The 8,865-nt window shown below is 38.0% G+C and overlaps 1 protein-coding gene across 1 annotated transcript in view; it reads left to right on the forward strand.

Moving 5' to 3' along the window:
- The window catches only part of UBR3 (ubiquitin protein ligase E3 component n-recognin 3 (putative)), a 247,525-nt gene that overhangs the window by 196,186 nt on the left and 42,474 nt on the right, over nucleotides 1-8,865 (forward strand). The window lies entirely within an intron of this gene.

The following is an 8,865-nucleotide window of genomic DNA, read 5'->3' on the forward strand; positions in this document are numbered from 1 at the left end:
TGGTGGAATCTGAAGCTTTTAGTCCACATGGCATTTGAACCAGACATTGAAAGATCATTGAGACTTAGAGTTTTTGCTGAAAGTACTATGCACACAGATAAGTATCACCAACTTGGTTAGTAACACATGTAGGACAAAGCATATATAAAAATGGAAGACATAATTATTAAGAAAGATATTTTATTAAAATGACTCATTTACATTCTTCTCTCAAGTGATTTGACAGGTGTGAAATACCATAGATTCTAGTAGACGTCATAGACTTTCAACACTTCGTTTGCCATGATAGTCTTAGTGTATTTATCAAATTTTTGAAACGGGCACTTAAGGAATCATTTGGGTAGAACAGCATTCCACCTCTTTAGGCCTGAGATATTCTGTTCATTGTTGTGTTTTAACTAAGAAGCTACAGTTCATATCTGAAATGAATTCCATGATTTCATAGAGAAATTAAAAATTAAACTTTAGTCAAGAGAGGCTACGGTAAACTCTTGTTTAGCATGTTCATTTGGGGGGCTCAGACTTAATTTTGATACATTTCTTATCAGGAGTGTTATATAATCACTACATTGAATAGTTGATGTAAATAATGCACACATGATACAGTTTTTGCCACTGTGCAACACCCTTGCCTTTGAGTTTCCTATGTGCCCTATACATGTTATATGCATGGACACATATCCCCCCCCCCCACCTTGGCCACATTATATACAAAAAAAAAAAGATAATTGTGTTATGTTTTATTCCTAACATTGTATTATTTAATTGTTCTATTCATACTAGTTTTAAGTTGCTCAATAATGAATTTTTGATAAATTCAGTTATAGGAAATTATTTTGACATTAATTTTACCCTGAGATAAGGCTGCATGAGGACATTGTCGAGTAAGTAATGAGTCTTAACAAAATTACTCTGAAGTAGTCTGGTCTTATTCTTTAATGCTTAGTGGTAAAATTATAGCACTATTTTATATATATCTATACTATAATATAACTCACCTATTATTTTTGATTAACATAATGATAAAAATACATAAATTACTACAGAAATGTGGAAATTGCCTCCTCAAGTTTATAGGCTTTCACGTTTGATTGTTAAAAGTAGATTTTGTCTTATTTAGACATATTTTTTCTACAGATAAGCAAGTTGTTCAAATCTCACAGTGTATTTTGGGCCAATATGAAAGGTGTTTGTGTAATGAAAAAAGCAGCATCAAAGGAAGAGTCAGTAGGGTTGAGATTTTTGATCTGGAATGTGCTTCTTGTTGTTGTTAGGTGCCATCAAGTCAGTATCGACTCATAGCTACCCTATATGTACAACAGAATGAAACACTGCCTGGTCCTGGGCCAACCTCACAATCATTGCTACTCCTGAGCTCATCGCTGCCACCACTGTGCTAGTCCATCCCATTGGGGTCTTCTTCTTTCTCTCCATCTTTCCACTTTACCAAACATGATATCCTTCTCCAGTGACTGGTCCCTCCTGATAATATGTCCAAAGTATAAGAGATGAAGTCTGGCCATCCTGGCTTCTAAGGAGCGCTCTGGCTGTATTTCTTCTAACACAGATCTGTTTGTAATGCAGATTTTGGCTTCGGTTTTGTAATCTATAATATTGGTGGGTTAGGCTGAATCATTTATATCCTGACATGTTTATGGTGGTTAATTCTCTTTGATATTTGCCAATGAAGCTTAGTTTTCTGTTAATTAGCATCATTAACATTCAGCATGAAAGTTAAGTATTTTTAGGCTTACAGCTACCTGGAGGAACTTATAGAATTATGCTTAAGATAATTTATAGTTATACATAATATTTTTTTGGTGAAATTTTTTCTTTTTCTGTTTTATTACATTCTGTATTTTAAGTAATACATGAATAGAAAATAAGGTATAAGGCATAAAGTCAGGCTGAAGAAATAGCATGATGAAGGTGATAGTAAGATACAGTATCATATAGACTAGATAGAGGAGGGAGATGTACAACAAAGTACGTGTTAAATTCGTGGATTCTGTTCTTCACAATTCCCAACTCAGGGTTGTTCTAAGAATCTAAGAATTTAATTTTATAATATATATTCAAGTATCCATAGACTATAAACCTTCATTGCTATTTCTCTTGGTAGTGTACCACTCTCCTTACCAAATAGGTAAGGATAAGATAACAGTTTTTGTTTGTTTATTTGTTTGTTTTTGAAGCACTCAACAGACATTCGACTGACCTGTTGAGAAATAATGGTAGGAGGACAGAATGGAATTTTTCTCAAAGTGCATTATTTGAGGAGGACTGAGGTTAAGGGCTAAGAATTTAATATGGGAATTTGAGTTAGAGGAATGGCTTTGGTGGTGGTGGTGGTAGTGTGCCATGGAGTTGGTTCCGATTCATAACGACCCTATGTAGGGTTTCTAAGGCTGTAAATGTGTATGGGAGCAGAAAACCTCATTTTTTCTCCCACAGAATGGCTGGTAGTTTTGAACTGCTGTCATTGAGGTTAGCAGCCTGATTCATAACCACTATGCTACCAGAGTTCCTTAGAGGAATGGCTTTAGAGATCTTTTAAAGTTGTTCTGAAAGTCCTTAGTTTGTGACCCAGATAGCAAGGCCTGCCTACATTTATGACTGTAGTATTCCAGGAGCTCAGTACCACACCTAATAGTTTCCACTCTCTTGGCATAGCGGTTTGAGGATTTTGCTTGGCTTAGAGCAGATCAGATCCCTTCCTGTGCAATAGAATGAACTCTCCTCCCAAAATAGAGCTGATCCTAGACCATACTTTTGGAGTCCTTCTGCCACTCTCAAAGCTAATTTCTCAGAGGTTTACAGAGGAAGCAGGAGAAGCTAGCTCTATTGAGAGTGGTATCTATCCATTCCTATTGTTTCACCCTAGGATGAATGGGTCAGAGCCATTTCTTCACTTTAGTTACAAAGAGACTGAGATTTTCCTAAGATACTTTAGAATCATTTGGCTAGTTGAGAGATTTTTTTCACTGATTATTATTTAACCAGTGATGATTACACTGTTAGAAGTGACATCTTGAATGATCTGACTCAGTAAATTTATCTTCTGTACATTTTAACAGTGACACAATGTAAGATTGCTTGGTAAAGTAGAAGGCCAGTGAAAAAGAGGAAGATCCCCAACAGGATATATTGGCACAGTGACAGCAGCAATGGGCTCAAATATAACAACTGTGAAGATGGTGTAGGACCAGGCAGTATTTTGTTCTGTTGTGCATAGGGTCACTATGAGTAGGAACTGACTGGACAGCACCTAGCAACAACAAATAATTTAAGATAGAAACAATTAATAAAATTTAGGATAATTCTCCTGTTTAATATGTGTCATTGTTGTTACATGCCATCAAGTCTGTATGTTTAATATGTACTTATATCTTAAGACCAGTTATAGTAAGAAATGATCTGCCTGCTCTAGCATCCTTACAGGTTTAGAAATAACAAACAGAATTTACAAGCTGATACTGAGCTCAATGAATATCTGTTTCAAACACACTTTTGTGTTTTTTCAACATAAAAATATAAGCCTTCAGTTTCCTTAAATATTTTTTCTGAAGAAAAAAAAAGTTGGCATACTAGTGCTTCTTTAATTGTATCTATTCATAAGGTTCCATTGACCAGCTTTTTTTTTAGAAGTAGATCACCATCTTCTACCAGAGGTGACCCTCCTGGTATTGGAAATACCAGTGGCATAGTTTCCAGCACCACAGCAACACGCAAGCAACCACAGTTCCGTAAACTGACCGCATGATCGAATCCTTATTAATTATTTTTTAAAAAGGAAAGGAAGAAAAGTAGACATCTGTTATATAAAACTCAGTTTAGCATTTTTTTCCTGAATAACTAAGAAATTATAAATAAAAATTTAAATTTTAAATGTCACGAGCAGAATTTTGTTGAAAGTTAGACTAGTAGATTATTAATGTAATTCAAATGGTTGGTTGAGTTGTGTGCTTTGGAGTTGGCTCTGAGTCATAGCAACCCTGTATAGAGTTTTGAGGCTGTAAATCTTATGGCCTCATCTTTTTTCCGTGGAGGGGCTGGTAGCTTTGAACAGCTGACCTTTTGGTTAGCAGCCCAATGCACAATCCACTATGCCACCAGGGCTCCATGATACACATGTTGTTGCTAAGTGCTGTTGAGTTGATTCCAACTCATAGCAACCCTGATAGGGTTTCCGAGGAGTGGCTGGTACATTTGAGCCACCGACCTTGTGGTCCAGCGCTTTATCTTCCAGTTCCACACCAAGACTCCTATAATCCACACAGAAGAAATTAAAATAGTAGGAATAGTCCTCATTAGTAATCTTTTTTCATATTGAATTCACAATACAACCTAATGAGGATTCAGGGGAAATACTAGATGAAGAAAAAAATTTGACCTAAAAGCAATTCATACGGATTTTATTGTTCCTGTGTAGAGACTAACAGATGGAAAAAATAGATGTTACTTCAGCAGTAGTCCTTTTATTATTTTTTTTTTTATCACACACCTGTTTCATTACAATGATTATAATCCCCTCCATGTACCATCAGTTAACAGTACTTCTCTCTATTCACTTTAACTTTAAAAAAACAAAACAAAACAACAAAAAAAACCACTCAGGCATATATAATAATTTACACCTTTAAAGGGCACATTCTGCAAATCTACCTCCTGCCCACCAGCTCTTAGCCCCTCTCTTCCCATGAATCTAGAGTCCTCAGCCGCTCCCCCTCTCCATGACGCCATCTCTGCCTCTGTCTCTGGCATCGATGCTTCTCTGGATAAGGTCCCGCATTCTGCTTGTGCTCTTCTCCCTTGATGGTCCTAGGGTCCTCTGTTTTCTGGATTGTAAATTAACCACTCCCCTGTTTTTGCTACAAAACTTCTATCGTTACAGTTGTGACAGTCGCAATTAATCATAATAACAATTATTCACTACTGAATCATACGAATCTTATCCCCATCTCTTTTCACCAGCCCCATCTAGACAAGATGAAAACTATTCAGTGGGGACTGTTTCTTCCCCCCACACTCTTAAACTAAGTTCCTTCTTGAAACCCTGTAAGCCAGAGACTTCATGCCTTTATCGCCCTCTCATTTTGGGTAGCCAATGTCTTAAGTTGCCCATCCCTGTGTACCTTGTGTACAGAGGGGCTAGCATTGATACTTGATATGAAGACTCCTTCCCTCTTTATTGGTATTTAGAGTTACTGCCTCCATGAGGATAGGTAAGTTTCATCAAACTGTAGCAATTTACCCTTGTTTCCTTTATCCAAAGACATTTTTTTTTTTTTTTGGTAATCTTCCTGTAGTCGAGTTCTGATTATCAAGCCATCAAGGCTAGGTCAAATGGGTACTGTCTGCAAGTCTTAGTGTTCTTGTGCATCTCCCCTCACTTCATATCAGCTGGATGCTGCACTCTTAGCTCTAGCTATCTGTGACTATGTCCTTGTCCATGGGCTTAAGTGTCCCCAGGTCTCACCATACCAACCAGCCTTTCCTCTTCTCTCTCATCTCCAGATCAACGGGAGTCAATGGACTGTGGTTGAACGCAGCCCATTTCTTCATTGCTGCCTTTACCCCTCTTCCACTCACCAGTAGACCAATGTGTTTGCCAGCAAGCTTACATGCCTGCTCATGTGTTCCCTTTGAATTTCAGTCTTAGGTGGGAGTTTGTCCTGAAGGAACTTGATTGATTGCCTTGATGGCTTCCTGGTGAACAGCTTGCTTATTCTTGTAGTAGCCAGTCATACTGCCATTTTTGTTTTGGGTTTTTCCTGATGATCTTTCTTTGAAGATATATCTTCTGTCCCTCTAGCTGGTCCAGGCTGGTATGCTTGTGTCCTTGCTAGTGGGAATGTCCCACCTCAGAAGGTTCTGGATGGGACTCTGTATTCCACATAAAATCCTATACTCTTCAAAGGCGTTGCAAGAGGCCTATTTCACTGGGCAAGTTGTAGAACTCCTTTTAGGTATTCCAATCAGTTATAGGCTGAAGACGGGCTTACAAGTTTTCTGTAATGATGTTTACCAACATTCCTTTCTATCCCACTCAAGTGTCTATTTTACAGTAATAGGCAAGGGAAACCAATATTCATAAGACAGTCAAGCATTTTAGTATTATTTCCCCTCTTCAAACTATGCCTAGATCCCTGTATCACAGAGCCCAGTTGTTCCAAGGTTAAGCATGCATCACTATTTACCTCTGTCCCACTAGGCCATGCAAACCTGTCTCATTGTTCCCCTATCTATCTTGTTCGTACACCTCCGCGCCTTCTTGTATTGCCCTTCCCAACACCCGAACTAAACCCCCCACACCAACCCCATTCTTGTGGTTAACTTATATTCCATTAACTCTTCCCTTCATGTAAGGCAGACTGTTTTATTCTGTAATTTACCTGACCTTCTCACCACCTGGATCTCTGCTCTTCTGTGTGTACCTTCTTTCACATTTTAATTGTTTTGATCATACGTTCAGTCGACCTCCCAAATCCTCTGTTCTTACAATTTTATTCTGTTCTTGACTCTTCTATTTGTCAATTGTGTTCAGGGTGATGCTGCCACAAATGCCGTTCTTTGGTTGTTGTCTGTTCTTGTTGGTTCTGAGTCCACAGAACTTCCTTTAGGATGTTTTTTGTAGCGAGTTGGCTTTGGCAAAATTCCTTAGCCTCTATGTATCCTGGAATGTTTTGATTATACCTTCATATTTGATTGACAGCTTTGCTGGGTAGAGGAGTCTTGGTTGGCAGTTTTTTTTTTCTTTCAGGGTTTTATATATGTCTCCACATTGCCTTCTTGCCTACATGGTTTCTGTTGAGAGATCCGAGCTTAATCTGATTTGTTTGCCTTTGTATGTTGCACTTCTCTTTTCCCTAGTTGCTTTTAGAACTCTGTCCTTAATCTTTGATTTTAGAGAGCTTTATTATTATATGTCTTGGTGATTTTATTTTAAGGTCTATCTTGAATGAGCTTCTTGAATGTTTATATTTTCATTTTTCAGGATATTAGAGAAATTTTCTTCTAGAAGCTCTTCAATTGTCTCCTCTTTGGACTTGTGTGATTCTTCCTGTTCCAGAATGCTGATAATTATTAAGTTATTCCTCTTTCATGTGGTCCAACATGAATCTTAGACCTTCTTCAGATTTTTTTTTCCTTGCTCTTCTATCTTAGTAATGTTGAGAGATTTATCTTCTAGCTTAATAGTTCTAGCTTCTGTATCTTCAGTTCTACTCCTTTGCCCTTTCAGTATATTGTCCATTTCTGATATTCTATTATTAATCATTTGGACCTCTTTCTGTAGATCTTGAGTTATGTCCAAAGCTGTATCCATCTTACTTGATTGTTCCTATAGTGCTTTGCTGACTTCTTCCTTATTTTTCTCAATTCCATTGTATAGTGTTTTGATACATTTTATAATCCTTTTTCTGAATTCCTTCTCAGGCATTTCCAATACTGCCCATCTTCCAGTATGGCGTATAGGTCTACCTCTAGCTCATTTGCCTCAGTCACTTTATCTCATTTCTGGACATATGCTGATATGGTCATCTGTATCTGTTTTATGGGCATATAAAGGAGTTATCTGTGGCCTTAATACTTAGATGGGTATGTATTTTGGTATTTTTTATGCTTTCTGATTGCCTCCAGGTAGATGTGATCAGGAGATGGGCTTCCCTTTTTCCTCTTTTTCTGAGAAATTTCAAGATGCCACTGTTGGTCATTGTGACGTAACTCAGGATTTAATTTTTGGCCTATTTCTTTTTTAGTCTGTCTGTCCCACTCCACAATCCCCGTTCAGGCCTTTTTCCTAGTGATTAACAGTTCAGGGCCAGCTGTGGCTGTTTTGCCCTGCTGTTTAGTTTTAAGTGGAAACTGTCACTTAAATTTTGAGGAGATCTGTTCGCATGCATAGTAGAACCCTGTGGGAGTGGCGTTAGGGTGTCCACTCACTCAGGCATGCTCTCTAGTCACCAGAATGGAGGTGCACAGACACACAGACAGCGAGAGACCAATGACCAAAAAAAAAAAGAATGTCCAGACCTTTATCTCTGCGGTTGCTCTGATCCTTCCCCTGCTTGGTCTTGCCCAAGATGGTGGCTCTGGGAGCCGCTGAGCATCTTGAATTAGAAAGCAGTGGATTTCTTGCTTCTGCTACAAATTTCCCTAGCTGTTAGCCTTCCAACGTTCTAAATATTCCTTTATATGTGGTTCAGAGTTCTGGCACCATCCCTTTAGCTTGTTTGGTCTATTGTTCTGTGTTGTTGCTGATGGTGCTCCACACTGCACTTCTACCCGATCTGCCATCTTGTTTGTTCTTAGCAATAGTTCTTTAAAGAGCCATACTAAGCATATAAAATGGCTTCAGTTATAACCAAAGTCAAATCCTTTTAAAATAATTTTTATTAAAATTTCTGATGTTTATATTGGTTTTAGTTAGAGAAAGTAGTCTTTCATTCCCTAGCACTCAAAAAGTTTTTATGTAGTAGTTAAAAAGGTAGATTAATGTGTATGTGGTATTTGTCCATTTAGAGGACAGATAAACCTTATTCTTGGCCTAAGCATGTTCTGTAATTTCTGCAAGACTCTCTTTGCCTTAAATTTTCCCAAGCATTGTTGTTGTTAAGTGCCATTGAGTCAGATTTGACTCCTAGTGACCCTGCATAGGGTTTCCAAGGAGTGGTTGTTGAGTTTGAACTGCCAACTTTTCCATTCAAACTTACCTTACATTTGCATGGGCTACATGGGAAAGAGGTAAATAATGATGTATGCATAACTTTGGAACAATAGGGACCAGGCATACAGGGATTGAGGCATGGTTTGAAGAGGTAAAAGGGGAGAGATTATGTTAAGATGCTTGATTGTCTTCTGAAT

The sequence above is a fragment of the Chrysochloris asiatica genome, unplaced genomic scaffold (genome assembly GCF_000296735.1).
Source record: "Chrysochloris asiatica unplaced genomic scaffold, ChrAsi1.0 scaffold00099, whole genome shotgun sequence".
Taxonomy (NCBI): Eukaryota; Metazoa; Chordata; class Mammalia; order Afrosoricida; family Chrysochloridae; genus Chrysochloris; species Chrysochloris asiatica.